General features: G+C 45.7%; 1 long non-coding RNA gene and 1 other non-coding gene across 2 annotated transcripts in view; both read left to right on the forward strand.

Annotated features, from left to right (window-relative positions):
• Positions 1 to 2,722: 2,722 nt before the first annotated feature.
• Positions 2,723 to 17,699, forward strand: part of LOC105887392 — a 19,443-nt gene continuing 4,466 nt past the window's right edge. The window contains exons 1-2 of the long non-coding RNA XR_001161477.1: positions 2,723 to 2,737; positions 8,205 to 8,209. This is a non-coding gene — a long non-coding RNA (uncharacterized LOC105887392). The remainder of the gene's footprint in view (positions 2,738 to 8,204; positions 8,210 to 17,699) is intronic.
• LOC111726765 lies at positions 10,584 to 10,689 on the forward strand. Its single transcript, XR_002774466.1, has one exon. It is a non-coding gene; the product is annotated as a U6 spliceosomal RNA (small nuclear RNA).

Genomic DNA, 17,699 nt, shown 5'->3' on the forward strand with positions numbered 1-17,699 from the left:
AATTTGCATGATAACTAATGAGTCTGAGCACTTTTTCATTGACAACTTGGATTTTCTGTTTTGTGAGTTCAGTTCAAATCTTATTTTTTTAATTGCATGTCTTTTTCTCAATACATTTGGCCAGTTTTTCAAGAGTTATAAAGGTGGACAATGAAAGAGAATGGGGTTCTATGGTAATATCCAAACATTTTAGAAACTGCTAAATGTAGTGTAAGTTATTGAGGGGTTTCCTTTGGGTATCGATGGGGCTTTCTTTTCAGATGTTACTTTCAGGCAGTTCATGAGTTTTCTGCCCTTGAGCCTGTGTAAATGACTATTAATAAAACTTGACTAAATGCCATCAAGGGAGGGCACAGAAAGATTATAAAAGCCCTGATATCAGGAGATTATTGAATGGGGACCTGCAAAGGAGAACACCTGTTTATTACTACCTAGAAGCAGGAGAGCAGAGCACAGGGGATCAGTCCCCTCACCTGTGAGGCCCTTTTCACCAGTGCTTTTAAGATACCCAAGTTCCCTTTAGACCCATTAGCTCATCTGGAAACCACTGTTTACTTGGAAATGAGCCAAATGGGAAAGGGGTTTTCTGAAACAGTCCCCTGAGGAATGCATCTTAGTTTGCCTTAAAGAAAGACAAGTGGAGGAGAGGAAAGTAGAAGGAAGTTGATGTAATTTCTAATGAACACGGTGCTGGGCTCCTTTGCACGTCATCAAGCTCCAGTTTAGAAAAGCCGACAGGCTAACTCTGCAATAGAATGGTTAATAACTGATATCCTAAATACTCTCCTGCACAGCAGACTAATCTTAAGATGTTTTCTTTCTTTCCATTTTTTTTTTTTTTTTTTGTAGTTTTTGGCCAGGGCTGGGTTTGAACTCTCCACCTCTGGCATATGGGGCCAGCGCCCTACTCCTTTGAGCCACAGGTGCTGTTCGAGCTGGTTGGAATTTTGCAAAGCATAATTTCCCAACTAAAACTGGAATTGGAGCTTTTAGCAACTCCAGAAGGGCAGAGACTCAGGTCTCTTCCAGGCACCATTGCTTTTTCAGAGGCTGAGCAGCACCTGGCACATGGTAGACACCAGACATCCATTAAACACATGAATGAACAAATGATTTTTCTTTTGGCACTGATGGATATTGAATGAAATATCCTAGTAACAGAAGGAAGCAAAGATAATGGTCAAAGGAAACAAAGGTCAGTTATGCAAGATAAATAAATTCTGGAGATTTACAGCTAACAATACTGTATTGTGTACTTAACATTTGCAAAGTGCGTAGATCTTGTGTTAAGTGTTCTTAACACAAAAATAATAACAATCAGATGGAGTGGGAGGAAAGTTTGTGAGATAATAGATGTGTCTGTGGCCTTGATGGTTTCATGGGTGTGCATTTACTCTTAAACTCATCCAATTGTGTATGTTAAGTACGCATAACTTTTGCATGTGATCATACCTCAATGAAATGTATTTTTATTTTATTTATTTATTTTTGGACATTTTTTGCCTGTCTCACTATGTCACCCTGGGTAGAGTGACATGGCATCATAGCTCACACCAACCTCAAACTCTTGGCCTTAAGTGATTCTCTTTCCTCAGCCTCCCAAGTAGCCGGGACTACAGGTGCCTGCCACAATGCCCAGCTATTTTTTGTTGTAGTTGTCATTGTTGTTTAGGGCCCTGGCTGGGCTTGAACCCACCAGCCTCAGTGCATGTGGCTGGCACCGTAACCACTGTGCTACGGGTGCCAAGCCTAAAATATGTTTTCCAAAAAGTTAATGCTTATTATTATGTAAGCATACACACTTCCACTACTTTAATTTGACCATGATTATGACTTTTCAGTGAAAAATGTGCACAGCTCTGCTCTTTAGAAGATGATGCATGATGTCAATGACTAATGTACAGGATACAAGCAATAAACTTGAAAGTCTTAGTGCTGTTTCTTAAGGATCTTCTGGCTTAGAAGAACCTAAAACGATCATGGTATATAATAGATTTTCAACAAGTCCTTTTTTTTTGAGGCAGAGTCTTACTATGTCACCCTCAGTAGAGTGCTGTCACATCACAGCTCACAGCAACCTCAAACTCTTGGGCTTAAAGTGATTCTCTTGCCTCAGCCTACAAGTAGCTGGGACTACAGGTGCCCGCCACAATGCCCAGCTATTTTTTGGTTCTAGTTGTCATTGTTGTTTGATGGGCCTGAGCTGGATTCGAACCCACCAGGTCTGGTGTATGTGGCTGGTGCCCTTAGCCGCTGAGCTATAGGCACAGAGCCTCTCAAAAAATCTTCAGAGGATGAGCATCATTTTGAAATAGTTTAGCTGGAATTATAATTTAATTAATTGCAAATCAACACATCCTTTCTGGCATTTTTTGCCTGCTGGAAATAACCCTGTCGGTGGTGAGAGAGGATACCTGAGAAGGGTGAGGTCTAGGAGAACAGGTCTTCTCAAGGAGACCACAAGGATACACCCATGGGGTCCTGTCCATGGTGACTCAGCTCTTGGGAATTTGTAAACTTACCTTCCTGAAACTTGGAAATTTCCAAGTTCTGTGAAATCCTGTAGTTCTGTAGGGGCTGAAATAGCATCTCCCGCTTGATTCAAACTGGCCAATGAGAAGGGTACCCGTGGGGTAGAACTTTTTCACTGTCAATAAAAAAGGAAAGACCAAGCCAGTTGGGGAGTGTTACCATTTGGAATTCTTCTATTCTGTAAGCTCCCGGCTGGTGAATAAAGGTTTTGGGGTGCTCTTTCCGTTGGGCCTCATCTTCCTGCAACAGTAGGAAGCGTATGGGTCTGTCCTGTGTTCTCAGAGTCCTGCGTATCACCTGGAACATGACAGGACTCAGTCATATGGATACGATGCCTCAGTCAGCCCCATAAAGAAGAATGGAAGGAACTGAGTATGATTCACCTGGGAAGGTGGGTCTTTGGAGAGGAGACAAGATTGCTGTCTTTAGATATTTGAAGGATCAACTTGTGGCAGACAGACAGCAGAATGAGGACACTATGTGGACACTGCCAGTAGGCAGAATTTTATTCATTACAGATCAGCAGAGAACAGCTTAATCTTAAAACCAAAACCCAGTCTGGGAGTGGTGGCTCATGCCTGTGATCCTAGCACTCTGGGAGGCCGAGGAGGGTGGATAGCTTGACCTCATGAGTTCGAGACCACCTGAGCAAAAGCAAGACTCTGTCTCTACTGAAAATAGAAAAATTGAGTCAAGAGGTTTACTTGAGCCTGAGGTGGAGGTTGCTGTGAGCTATGATGTCACAGCACTCTATCCAGGGTGACAGCTATAGACTCTGTCTCAAAAACAGAACAAAACATTAGAAAATGTTCTTCTTAGCAAAATATCTCAAGAATGGAAGAAAAACTATCCAATGTACACAGCCCTACTTTGAAACTAATTCATAGCTTTTATAGGAATGTCATAACCTAATTATAGTCTTAGAATATGGGAAGGGGGTGGGAGAAGGGAGGTGAGGGGGATGGATGGGGGGAGGGAGGGTGATTGGTGGGGTCACCTCTATGGTTAATCTTCCAAGGGTACAAGTGAATCTTTCTAAAAGCAGAGTATGAATGTCTTGACTCAATAACTAAGAAAATGACATGAAGGCTACGTTAGCCAGTTTGATGAGAGTATTTCAAAATGTATATGAAAACAGCACACTGTACCCCATGATTGCATTAATATACATAGTTATGCTATAAGAAATAAAAAAAAAAAACAGAACAAAACAAAACAAAACAAAAAACCAAAACCCAGAAGGGAAAAAGGTTGATTTCTTTTCTGTTTTTTCCCCCAAGGCCTTTTTATGGGGCACCTCATTTTCCCTGATTATTCATTCCCTTCTCCCCCACCCACCAAGGTTTACTGTATGAGTTCCCTGATTCAGCAGGAAAACTCCAGCTCTTTATCAGCCTATCTGCTTCCTGAGGAGTGAAGGCTGGCTCTGGGTCATTAGGTATACTGCATTTCAGGGCTCGGGATCCCATGGCTAGTCAGTTAAGAGTAATATGCTGTGCTGCCTCAGTCCATTAAAATGAGACCCAAGACGTGTGGTGAACATCCATCAACTTCAGGGCTACCTAAATCTCCACGGCATGGCTCCTGGTGGTGTCATATGCTAAGGACTGCCCACAAATCAATGCGGACGATTAGTCTCTACAGACAGTGATGTGTCTATTGCCCTTGGTATTATTTGTACATTACCTTGTTATTAATATGTGCATTATCTTAGGTTCAAAATATTGGTTTTACCTTGACTTTTGTTTGGGTGATAAAAATCTCAACCATTGGGCTATTATGCATTAATCTTTTCTACTTTAAATTCAGACCTCATCTCCTATTTGGAAAATGGAGGTAATGGAAAGAACTACTATGACGTAGAGAGAGAAACCCAGAACAGGAATAGAAAGTGTTCTCACCTTAAGTTTGCCTTGTATAATCTTAGGTAAATTATCCAATTTCTTGCCATCTCATTGTTCTACCCATAAAATAATGTTAAAAGGAGAAATTAACTTCATTCTTCCTGTCGGAAAATTAAGGTATATTTAAACATTCTTGGTATATAATATTAAATTATCCCTGGAAACTGTAAAAATGACTAACTTTGAGGCATTTAGTCATATTGTTTTTGTAATAAAATCTTGGTTAAAAATCTTTACTCAGACACTGGGTCAAAAAAAAGAAAGAAAGAAAGAAAAATGGTTACTCAAAACATGGTTGTTATTATTGTTAAATTTATTTTTTTTAAATTATGATTAGATTTTTTTTTTTTTTTTGAGACGGAGCCTCAAGCTATCCCCCTGGGTAGAGTGCCATGGCATCACAGCTCACAGCAACCTCCAACTCCTGGGCTCAAGTGAGTGTCCTGCCTCAGCCTCCCAAGTAGCTGGGACCACAGGCACCCGCCACAACGCCAGGCTATTTTTTGGTTGCAGCCATCATTGTTGTTTGGCGGGCCAGGGCTGGATTCAAACCCACCACCTTTGGTGTATGTGGCTAGCGCCTTAGCCACTTGAGCCACAGGCGCCGAGCCTCAACTATTATTTTTTAATCAACTTAAAACTAGTCTCCTTTTTTTGGTAGCAGCTTTTCATCTCTTGACTGATTTTTGTTCAGGTTACTTTAATATTTCTTTGTTATCTGTGTAATCTATTTACTTTGACAGTTAAAGCAAAGAATTAGAATATAAATCAGTAAAGAAAATATCCTTCCTTGCCCCTTGAAACTCTAAATACCACCATATCCCAGGAGGTGCCTGTTTCAGGCCCACGGCCCTATGTCTGGATCGCTGCAGTGAGACTCTTCTGGGGGCCCCATAAGAGTCAACTGAGGCAACTCAAGTCCTCAGGCAAGAATAGAGATGCTCAAAAACCCTGATGAACGTGGCACGAAGCTTTCCCCTCTAGAAAACGGAGAGAGAACCAAAGGGAATTTTTTAAAACCTAAGCATTTAGCCACATTTTTGTGGCTTAAATGTGGCTTAACATTTAACCACTCTTTAACACCAGCCAGCCGACTGCAGGTTCCCGGGAAGAAAAAGCAAACGAAATAATCATCGCTTGTGAATTCACGAGTGGCTTCTCCCGGGGCGGCTGCTGCGGCCCGGGTCCGCGCTCTGGGAGCGTCCTGGAAGCTGCGGACTCGCCCCCATCAGGTCTTCATTACTTTCAACAGCGCCTCACCGGAACGCAGCACGCAGGGATGTCCGCAGGTGCCTGAACCCTGGGCCTGCTGTGCCCCTAACTTAGGGGAAACTGTGGATGTCAAGCAGAACAGATAGAGCTATTTGAGGACTTGAGCAGGTTCCCATGACCCCTTGCACATACCTTTATTCCTGCACCTGCCCCACTAATTATTCCTTTATAGCTAGGGTGACCAGATTTTAACATCGGTAAGGCGGGACAACATGGCCAGGGGGCGGGGCTGGGGGCGGGGCTGGGGTAGGGCGGGGGACCGGGCAGGGCAGGGCTTGACAACAATGCAAACTTTGATAACAGTTCTCGATAGTCTATAGGGTGACCAGATTTTAACATCGGTAAGGCGGGACAACATGGCTGGGGGGGTGGGGCCTGACAACAATGCAAACTTTGATAAGCAGTTCTCGGTAATCACTTCTCAGCAGTTATTTGTTATTATTACATTTTAACATTATAAAATTAACAAAAATAATATGAAACTCATATTCTGGTGAAATAGCCACATGGCAGCCAAAAACTGTATATTCCCTTCTTGTTCTCCAGCCCGTTTGTGCATTCTTTCCAAAAATCAGGACTTTTTTAAAACGCCACGAACACGGGATACATTGTTGAAAAGCGGGACTGTCCTGCCAAAAGCGGGACGTTTGGTCACCCTATTTATAGCTCTGTCACCAGCAGGAATATGCATGGCTCGGTCAGGACCACGGTGTTGCCACGGTGTTGCCACGGTGTTGTAACTGTCAGGGCCCACTATGCACATAGTAGCTGGTGGGAAAGCTGCCTCCTGGGGGCGACAGCGCACAGCCTGCGTAGCCATCTGCAGCGGCTCTGCCTGGGGACGTGGTGAAACGGTAGTTAGGAGATTGGCCTTATACATCTTTTGTTCTGGCATCAGGTACATGGTAGGTGCTCAATAAATATTTTTGAATAAATGACCCTGGATTTCCCACTTATTTCCAATTGATTTAATTCAACTTCCTTCCTTCCTTCCCTCTCTCTCTTTCTCTCTCCACAGAGTCTCACTCCGGGTAGAATGCTGTGGCGTCAGCCTAGCTCACAGCAACCTAAAACTCCTGGGCTGAAGTGATCCTCCTGCCTCCTGAGTAGCTGAGTCTACAGGGGCCCACCACAACACCAGGCTAACTTTTACTTTAGTGGAAACAAGGTCTGGCTCTTGCTCAGGCTGGTCTTGAACTTCTGGCCGGAGCTCAAGCAATCCACCTGCCTCAGCCTCCCAGAGTGCTAAGATTACAGGTATGAGCCACCTTGCCCAGCCTGATCTATCCCCTTATTCTGTAGATCTTTTCATCTAGTCAGGTGTCCTGCTATTAATATGCACTTCTCCCCTTCCGTCCAGGAAGACACTTCAGCTTTAATAGCTTTGTGTTAATTAATGATGCTTTATGTGCATCCACCTAGGAGGCTAGTTTGTTCCATGCTTGACCCACTTGAGGCTTGAGAACAACTCCGTGATTTTCTGGGCTCATTTCTGATCTCACAGATGTGGTTCTGGAGAAGAAACCAAGCATATGGCTTCAGAATACAAGGTCAGTGAGTTGGGTCACAGGTGCAGCGTACCTGGCCACAAACAGATACGCGGTGAGTACACAAAGTGGGAATCAATTCAACCCATTTTCCTAATTTGGAATATGGAGACTGGGGGGTGAGCTGTGGTTGCCTTATCTGTTGTAGGGTCTTCTGGTTTCTTGATTTTGTGCTTTGCTCTGGTGCCAGCATGGGAAAGCCCCCCACTTGTCCCTCACTCTCCTCTGAGTTTTCGGGTGCACAGACAGTTCTGAGCACTCACTGTGTGTCAAGGTCGAGGCGCCTTTGGGATTTTCACTGCCTTCTGATCCTTTCACCTCAGGCTGCAGACTTGTGGTGGAGTGGGGGTGGGGGGTTCGGAAAAAATAGAGCTTCCCAGACTTAGGCTTACCTGATCTGCTTCTTAACTGTTACAGAGGAACATAAAGGCAGGCAGAAAATCCTTTCCTTTTGACAAAGACCGGCTTTCAGATTCTATTGTGTTGCTGCATATCCCATTTCATGAGACTGAATATTGATACTTTATTGTAAACATCCTAGCTCCATTTCTCCCTGCCAAAGTAGCCCAGAGAGCTGTGTGTCTCAGCCTGATGAGAGAGAAGATCACATGTATGGAGATGCCAGTGAGGGGAGCCATCGGTGCCTGTCAGAAGGGCTCCCTCATGATACTAGAATTCATGTGAGGCAAGGAGCTCCCCAAACCCTCAGCCTCCCAGAAGGGAGATGAGAGATCCAGTCCCAAGTATGAGAGCGTGAGGATGGGCCACTCTCGCAAGCAATCCATGTTGTTGCCTTATACCACCCCCAGCTACCTCACCCATGTGAAGTGGTGGTCTAGACAGGGCACACTCCAGGTTCGCCAGGTTCGGGAAACAAGCTTCCTTAAGAGTGAGTAGACATAAATTGAAGGGTTGTTGTTTCTTACTTACTGTCTTTTTTTTTTCTGAGACAGAGTCTCGCTCTGTTGCCCAAGCTAGAGTGCCATGGCTTCATAGCTCACAGCAACTTCAAACTCTTGGGCTTACGCCATCCTTTTGCCTCAGCCTCCTGAGTAGCTGGGTCGGTCTACAAGTGCCCACCAGAATGGTGGACTAATTTTTTTCTATTTTTAGTAGACACAGGGTCTTGCTGTTGCTCAGGATGATCTTGAACTCCTGACCTCAAAGGATCCTCTTGATGTAGCCTCCTAGAGTGCTAGGATTACAGGTGTGAACCACTGCACCTGGCCAAGTTGAAGTTTCTAATAAAGGACAGTTGACAGGCTATATTATAAAAATAATTTGGAAAGGAGTGAATAGATCTTTGCCTTTGGTTCTTTGGAATCTAGTCTAGGCCTATGACATATAGGATTTCTTTTTTCTGCTTCTCTCTTTTTTTAATGTGTCAAGGAAATATGGCCTAGGTACTTCAGCTTGGACAAGCCAGATGTGGTAAACCACAAAGTTTCTGATCATTTTTGCCCATGTGGCTGCATAGAGAGGCAATTTTTTTTTTCTTTTTTGAGATACTCTCACTCTGTGCCCTGGGGTTGAGGGCCATGGTGTCATAGCTCATAGCAACCTCAAACTCTTGGGCTCAAGTGATCCTCTTGCCTCAGCTTCCCAAGTAGCTGAGACTATAGGCATCTGCCACAATGCCCAGTTATTTTTCAGAGATGGGGTCTTGTTCTTGCTCAGGATGGTCTCAAACTCCTGAGCTCAGTAGATCCACCTGCCTTGGCCTCTCAAAGTGCTGGGATTACTGGTGTGAGCCACGGCATCTGGCCTGCAAGTTATTTTTTCTATTTTTCTGGAGACAGTTGTCTCACTCTGTCACCCTGGCTAGACTTCAGTGGCATCATCATAGCTCATTGCAACTTCAAACTCCTGGGCTCAAGTGGTCCTCCTGCTGAGTAGCTGGGATTACAGGCATGCACCAATACACCCAGATAATCTTCCTGCTTTTTGTAGAGACAGGTCTCACTCTTGTTCAGACTAGTTGCAAACTTCTAACTCAAGTGATCCTCCTGCCTTTGCCTCTCAGTGAGCTAGGGTTACAGGTGTGACCAATCGTGCCTGGCCAGCAACTTTTCTCTGTCTACCTTTTTGTCTCTCCTTGCCTGTTGTAGAGGTAGATTACCTCCCACTGCATGACTGCATAACCGTGCTTTTTTTTTTTAATTAACCAAGAGAAATATATTGGCTTACAGGTTGGAATCCAATAGGAAGGTGGGAGCAGGGCTGGTTTCCTCTGGAGGCCATGTAGAGGGATCTATTCTAGGCCTCTTCTTGGCTTGCAAAGGGCCATCTCCTGGTGGCTTCACAGGCCTCAGCTGCACTCACACATGTGTTTCCTTCTACTCTCTCTCCTTACAGGGACACCAGTGATGTTGGATTAGAAATTGACCCGAATAGCCTCATTTTAAGTTACTTATCTGTTTAAAAACCTTATGTGCAAATACAGTGGCGGGTGAGGTGAGCAACGATAGCCCTGCACCGCATGCTCTTAGTTTAGCAGCCCCGAGTGAAAATACCATAAAAGGCTTTGCTTCCAAGGTCCTTCCTTCACATTCAGAGAAGACTTCCATTTACTCCACCTGGGTCATGTGTTCACCCTTGAACTAGTACCTGACCCAGGCGGATGGTAGATGTGAACTGGACCATCCAGGTCAGGTGCTCATCCCTGTGGTGGGGATGGCGGAGCACTGCAATCGAGAGGACACACACGGCGAGGGAGGAACCAGAAAGCATCAAAAGAAGAGGGGTGGGGGAAGCGTCTGTGGCTCAGTGAGTGGGGTGCGGCCCCATATACCAAGAGTGGCAGGTTCGAACCCTGCCCCAACCAAAGTGCAACAACAACAAAAAAGAATAGCTGAGTGTTGTGGTGGGCGCCTGTAGTCCCAGCTACTTGGAAGGCTGAGGCAAGAAAATCACCTAAGCCCAAGAGCTGGAGGTTGCTGTGAGGGTGACAAAGTGAGACTCAGCCTCTAAAAGAAAAAAAAGAATAGAAAAAAGAAGAGGGGTGGGAAAAGGGGATTGGCAGATACAAGTCATGGTCACCACAGTCTTGGAAGTGGTCTCACAAAATGACTCCCTTCCTCTTGTTTTACCAGACCCTGACTTTTCTTCTGGAACCTTTCAGGTTTCTCTGGCTTCAGGAAGCTTCCTTTTTATTACCCCCTTCTCTAGTGTCTCCTGGCGTTCATGGGCCAGGGCCAGGAATTTAAAAATTAATACATGCTGCATCATATTCTTTTGAACTGACATTACTTAAAATGTTATAAATGATTTGATGATGCACTTGGCCACAAAAAATAACCAGTTTAATAAAAATAAAAAATTATTTTTTGTGCTCACTTCGGTAGCACATATACTAAAATTGGAACCATACAGAGAAGATTAGCATGGCCCCGTGCAAGGATGACATGCAAATTTGTGAAGCATTCCATATTTTTGTTTATAAAAGAAAAAAAAATCACATTTTTAAAAAGGAGGGTGTTGACAGGCGTGGTGGTGCATACCTGTAATCCTAGTTCTTTGGGAGCCCAGGAGTTTGAGATCAGCCTGGGCAATAGTGAAACCTTGTTTCTGCAAAAAATAACAAAAGGAACTCAGCTGGGCATTGCGGTGCACGCCTGTGGTTCTAGCTACTCAGGAGGCTGAGATAGGAGGATCGCTTGAGCCCAGGAACTGGAGGCTGCAGTGGGATATGATGATGCCTCTGCACTGAAGCCTGGGCAATAAAGCAAGACCCTTTCATTTTTTTATTATTTATTTTATTTATTCAGTTTTTGGCCTGGGGCTGGGTTTGAACCCACCACCCCTGATATATGAGGACGGCACCCTACTCCTTTGAGCCACATGCGCCTCCCCCTTTTCATTTTTTTAAAAAAGAGAGAGGCTTTGCTTCTGCATAGAATAGGTGTTTAATAATACCTATTGATTTGATTTGTGTTTTATTAGTATGAAAGATGGCTAACCCCAGCAGGGCCTGGATTTGGTAGTCTCTGAATGGCCCAGAGGGCCTGAAGCAGTGGCCAGCCCATGAGGCTGCGGGCTGAATGCTTGAGGCGTCCCACAGAGGCCTGCTGCCTGTGTACTATCTGCTTTGTGTCAACTTCTCTGGTGCTCATACAACTTACTCCTGTTACAATTTATTAAAATAGAGTGTGGCAGGGACACAAATACTGTAGTCCCCCAGTTCTAGACTTTTACTGACCTATGTTGCTAAGGAAGATCCAGTCTCGCAATGGTAAGACTGGGCCACCTTGTGGTGCTGTTGGTGTAACAGACAAACAGAAAGTTTAGAAGTGAGAGGTCAAACTGAATTATTTAAGAATAGACACTAGTTGGCAGGGGAGGGGCCATTCAGAGAAGGGAGTCTGGTGAGGTCAGTGGGCCAGCGAGAGCAGAGAGCCCGGGAGTGCTGTGGTGCTACCTGAGACTGTAGGAAAGAGAAACGTAACACAAACGTTTAGGGACAAGCTGCAGATTGTATTCTGGGATTTCCTCCGTCGCCCCACCCCAACTCTGCAGGTAGCTCAGGTGAATCAGAACTCACCTGTCGAAAGTAACAGGAAATATAAGTGTTTAGACCAAAAAGAAAAGAAGAATGGGATTTATAGCCTCTGTGAGTAAATTGTTATCAGGTTGTTTGATTATCTTGATTCGGGTGCAGTTTGATCAGAATCTCAAGCATCAGGGCCAGGGTTTGATTTCTGTTGAGGTTTTGACTCTGCCTTCTGCTATGTTGGTTTTATTCCCAGATGTTCAGAGCTTCAATCTCAGTCTCAAGTCCAGTGGAAAAGAAAGCATGTCTCGCTTCCATCAACCCCAGAAGTTCTCCTGTGTCCCACTGGCTCTGGTTCAGTCCCCTGTCTGCCCCTGAATCACATGCATAACCAGGAGGACACGCTGCTCTGACCGTTCAGGCCCGAGTCTCACGCTTCACCCCAGAGACACAGGGGCCAGGATCAGAGAGACAAGGGGGGCTGGTGCCAGAAGAAAGTCGGCACAGGCCAAAGAGAGAGTAGAAGCTGGCCAGCTAAGACAAAACACATCAGGAGACTGTTCTTGGTTTATTTTTTTTTTAGAGTTAGGGTCTCACTCTGTCACTGAGGTTGGAGTGCAGTGGTGTGGTTGTAACTTACTGCAGACTGGAACTCCCCGGCTCAGGTGGGACCTCCTGCTTCAGCCTCCCAAGTAGTTGGGGCAACAGGTGCCTACCACCATGCCAGGCTAATTAAAAAGAAATTGTTTTAGAGATGGGGTTTCTCTGTTGCCTGGGCTAGTCTTAAACTCTTAGTGTCGAGCGCCTCCCCTTGGCCTCCCAAACCCGGGGATTACAAGCGTGAGCCATTGCACACGGACCACATTAAGAGACTTCAGATTTGCATTGCTTGGTTCAGCTTTTGTTTTTTTTTAGAGGGACAGAATCTGACTTTATCACCCTTGGTAGAGTGCCATGGTGTCACAGCTCACCCAACCTCCAACTCCTGGGCTTAGGTGATTCTCTTGCCTCAGCCTCCAGAGTAGCTGGGACCACGGGCACCCGCCACAACGCCTGGCTATTTTTTTGTTGCAGTTTGGCCAGGGCTGGTTTTGAACCTACCACCCTCGGTATATGGGGCCAGCGCCCTACCCACTGAGCCACAGGCCCCGCCCTGCTTCAGCTTTTTGAGGTTGCATTTGTTTTCTTTTACACATGTAAAAGTATCGAAACCCAAGGAAATGTAAGTTCATCCCAGTTACAAATGTCTGTATTTGTTGAGTGGTCTTGATTTCATATGGTTCTTCCATAAATCCCTATCAGAACCCCATGAGGTCTGCGGCCTTTCTCATTCTGTAGATGAGGGAGCTCAGGTCCAGAAAGGGTAAAGAACTAACACTACCCTGCACAGCTAGTGCCCGGAGGAAGCCGCGTTCGGAGCCAGGCTCCAGTCCTCAGGATTTCCACTCTTCCCTGTGAGAGAGGACGGAGGTGCAGCTAACGCAGGTTTGGTGTGAATAGGAAGAGGGCTCAGATTGAAGAGATAGCTCAGAGTGACTGTCAGCAGACTATGACTCAGGACTGTGGGTGGAGGTGGTGATGGTGGCAGTGGAGGAGACGTCCATGACTCAGTTTCCCACTTGGGCGACTGATGGGTGGGTGCTGCTGCCATTAATTAAGATAGAGCACACGGGTGAGCTGCCCCCTGCTCTCAGCCATCTCTCGTCCCACCTGAATCCCTGAGCCAGGCCAGTCAGGGCCCAGCCAACAGCAGCCCTCTTTTTCGACACCATCCTCTATCTGGTGGGGCTCCTTCTTCTGGACCTGGGAGCAGGGGTCTGGCTGGATCTTGCCTTTTCATGGTCCAGTAGTCTCACCTTATGTCCTCTCTGAGTTCCTTCAGGACACAAGTTCTTTGCTACCAAGAATCTGGACCCAGGGTTTGGCATTCCTGGGTGTGTGTATCCTGGTACTTGGGTGGCCTGAGTTTCAGCACATAGAAACTGTCTCAGTTTCCCCTCCTGAGTCCCAGCACTCCAGTGCTGGCTTAAGGACTGGTCCAATGACTGAGCCCTGGACTCCCCTTTGTCGGCTTCCTGGCACCTGGTTCCTGCTTACTGGTCACAGCTTGAACACCCCCGAGCACTGCTCCGCTGGATTGCCTGCATGGCTGGGCCACTGCCGGTGCCTCCTCCAAGCCTCCCAGCCCTACCTCCCCGGCTTGGGTGTCTTTGCCACAGTTCTCAGGCCTGCTGTTGTTCCTCTTGCTGCCCAGACTCTCCCCACCTCAGGTCCTTTGTGCCGTCTGTGCCGGCCACCTGTGCTGCTCCCTGGTGTGGTTGGCTTTCCCTGCTGTTTCTTTCTCCCACCTCAGGTCCTTTGAGCCGTCTGTGCCCGCCCGTGGTCCCAGATGATGCACCAGGTTCCCACTTAATGTCACCCGCCCTCTTTCCATCTCTTTCCACATCATCGGCTCATCTCTCTTTCTTCACCGCATGCATCTCTCTGGATTTATTTTATTTGGGCCTTTGTTTCTTATCCATCTCCTCACCAGAATGAAAGCTCCTAGAGGCGGGGCTGTGCCACTGGTTCTCAGTGTTCTAGCAGGCCTAGGAGAGCACCTGCTACCCTGTGGCTGCTCAGCCGTTTATGGAATGTGCTGAACCATCTGGGTTGCTGAGACCACGTCATGTCTGGCCTGACCCAAGGGAGGGAAGATAGGATGGATTTTTTTTTTTTTTTTGGAGACAGAGTCTTTTGTCACTCTGAGTAAAGTGCCATGGTGTCATAGTTCATAGCAATCTCAAACTGTTGGGTTTGAGCAATCCTCTTGTCTTAGCCTCCTGAGTAGCTGGGACTATAGGTCCTTGCCCTGACACCTGGCTACTTTTTCTGTTTTTACTAGAGGCGGTGTCTTGCTGTCTTGCTGTTGCTCAGGCTGGTCTGAACTCCTGAGCTCAAGCAATCCACCCATCTGGGCCTCCGAAAGTGCTCGGATTACAGGTGAGAGCATTGTGTCTGGCCAGATAGGAAGGATTTTGTGCAGGTTGAATTGGAGGGCCGTCCACCTGGAGCTGTCCAGTTCTCTCTGCTGGGATTTTCCACCTCGCATGCCTCATAGGCTCAGGTTAGGAGACAGTTCTAAAGAATTTAACCTGGCTCTAACCCCCAAAGCAGTACCAGGATTCCCTTCCTCCTTGCTCTGGTACGAACTCTTTCTAGTCTTTGATTACTCCTTGTGACATAGCGTCTTACAGTTATTTGTTTGCTTTCTCATCTTTCTTTCCAGTTAGGTGGTGAGCTTTGCTGGCAGGAATTCTGTGGGTTTTTTGTTCGTTTTGTCATCTCTGGTGTCTAGTACAAAGTTACAGTTCAATTCCTCAAGTCTTTTGTGTGGATATAAAGCGAAGCGCATTAGGAGATGAGAAGGATGAGTCTGCTTAGTGATGCACTAATAAAATTAATTTATCCAAAAAACCATGTCATTGAAGAAAGAAGGCTTTGAAACTTTGGCTAGTCATTTGCAAAAGAGCTCATGTCATCACTTTTGTGTCATGTTCTTAACGTCATCTGAGCCATCTTCCTAGTCACATACCCATGTTTACTAGGCTGGGAATCCTAAGAGACTCGTATTCTGACCACACAGGGTAACTTCGGATTCGTGGGTCTGACATTTTCAGCTTTGGAGTAACTCGGTTTTCATCTACCCGAGTCACAGTTGTGGGATCTTGTGAGACCAGCCTCATCACTCATGAAAGTGCTGGGGAGGCTTCTGCCTCATCCTGCCACGGGCAGATTTACTGACGCCTGATACGAGAGTTAACGCCTGACACAGGCTCATTCTGTTCACTTTTCATTCATTGATGATTTTATTCCCACATCCATTGGCTGCCTGCATTATCATAGATTTACAATTTGAGGGCATAATTCACTTGGTAATTTCATGTAATACCATACCCGAGATGAAATTTTAATTGTGAAAGAAAATTAGTTATGTATTCGACAACCATTTATAAATTGTGTGTTACATTCCAGGCATGTGCTAGGAGCTGAGAACAAGGATGAGTAAGATAATGCCCTTGTCTTTGGTAGTCTGGGGAGAGGCGAGACAACATTTGGAAAACATTAATTAAAAAGGCAGTATTAATAACGTTCACTTGGTACCTGTTTGTAATGAGCCCTGTGCTTCATCCTGAGTCAGGCAAGAGAAATACAGGGGAGAAGGAATAGATCCCGTCCCACACCTGTGGGGCTCGCAAGCCAGTGAGAAAAGTAGGAAGTAAACAGATTATTACACATGATTTGTTAAGTAATTACGAGTGAGGAAAGTCTCAGAAAGGAGCCTGCAGGGTGTTATTCAGTATAGGATAGAGTGGTTAAAAGGAACAGTAATTAACACCCTCTTAAGCCCATGCCCTGGACCAGACATTGAGCTAAGCACAAAGGGCTTCTCGGTCTTCATTATGCTTAAAAAAGGCAAGTGGGGCACATGCTAATGTGCCTCGTGCATTTCTCAGTGTTGGGCACAGCAATGGGGCCATTTCCCACATGAAAGTGACCACAGGATGGTTTTTCCACAAAATATTCCTTCCCTTCTGGTGTGGTTTTGGCCAGGCTGCTAAGAAGCATGGGGGCCAGTGGAGGCTGCTCTGATGGGGAGAGACGTGGGGAGGGCTGATTTCCCATTTCCTCTAAGATCCAGGTGATTCACAAAATGCAAGAAACGTTAGAAAGAGTTAGGGACCCTCAACTTTGCTAGTGCTTAAGAATTAACTTTACTTTTAAAAATACTGGCTTATTACATCTAAGTTTCCTGGAGAATTTTTTTTTTCTGAATTTTTAAAAGGATCCAGATACATAGGAAGCTGGTGACACTGGTTATCTCTGGGGAGGGGAACTAGATGGGTGGACATCAGGGGCATGAGGAGGACTCTTCATTGTAAAATCATGAACTGTGGATAAATATGTAATTTATTTTATTTTATTTTATTTTATTTTTGAGATAGGGTCTTGCTTAGTCACTCAAGCTAGAGTGCAGTGGCACAGACCTAGCTCACTATAACCTGGAACTCCTGGGCAGAGAACTCCTGGCAGCAACCTCCTTTTTTAGCCTTCTAAGTAGTTGGGAATACAGGTTCGCACCACCAGGCCTGCCTAAATTTTTTTTTTTTTTTTGAGACACATTCTCAGTCTGTTGCCTAGGGTAGAGGGTGTGATGTCATCATAGCTCACAGCAACCTCAAACTCTTGGGCTCAAGCAATCCTCTTGCCTCAGCCTCCCAAGTAGCTGGGACTATAGGTGCCTACCAGAATGTCTGGCTATTTTTAGAAATAGGGTCTCCCTCTTGCTCAGGCTGGTCTTGAACTCCTGAGCTCAGGTAATCCACCTGTCTTGGCCTCCCAGAGTATTAGAGCTATTTGGGAGGCTGAGGCAAGAAAATCGCTTAAGCCCGGAAGCTGGAGATTGCTGTAAGCTGTAAGCTGTGAGCTGTGATGCCATGGCACTCTATCCAGGGCAACAGCTTGAGGCTCTGTCTCAAAAAAAAAAAAAAGAAATTAAAAATTTTTATTTAAGGATGTAGGATGAAGGGAGGTGAGGGATGAAAAATTAACCATTGGCTACAAAGTACTCTATTTGGTTGGCAGAAACGGTAAAAGCCTTGACTTCACTATGCAATTCATCTGTGAAACAAAAAAACATCTGTACCCCCTAAACCTATTGAAATAAATTTAAAAAAAAGTGAACTAAGAAAAAGATGTCAGCTTGGCGTCTGTGGCTCAAGCAGCTAAGGCGCTAGCCACATACACCTAAGGTGGTGGTTTGAATCCAGCCCGGGCCTGCCAAACAACAATGGCTGCAACCAAAAAAATGGCCAGGCGTTGTGGCGGGTGCCTGTGGTCCCAGCTACTTGGGAGGCTGAGGCAGGAGACTCGCTTGAGCCCAGGAGTTGGAGGTTGCTGTGAGTGTGATGCCAT

This window comes from Otolemur garnettii, unplaced genomic scaffold, assembly GCF_000181295.1.
Source record: "Otolemur garnettii isolate 467f Iridium unplaced genomic scaffold, OtoGar3 scaffold00078, whole genome shotgun sequence".
Lineage (NCBI taxonomy): Eukaryota > Metazoa > Chordata > Mammalia > Primates > Galagidae > Otolemur > Otolemur garnettii.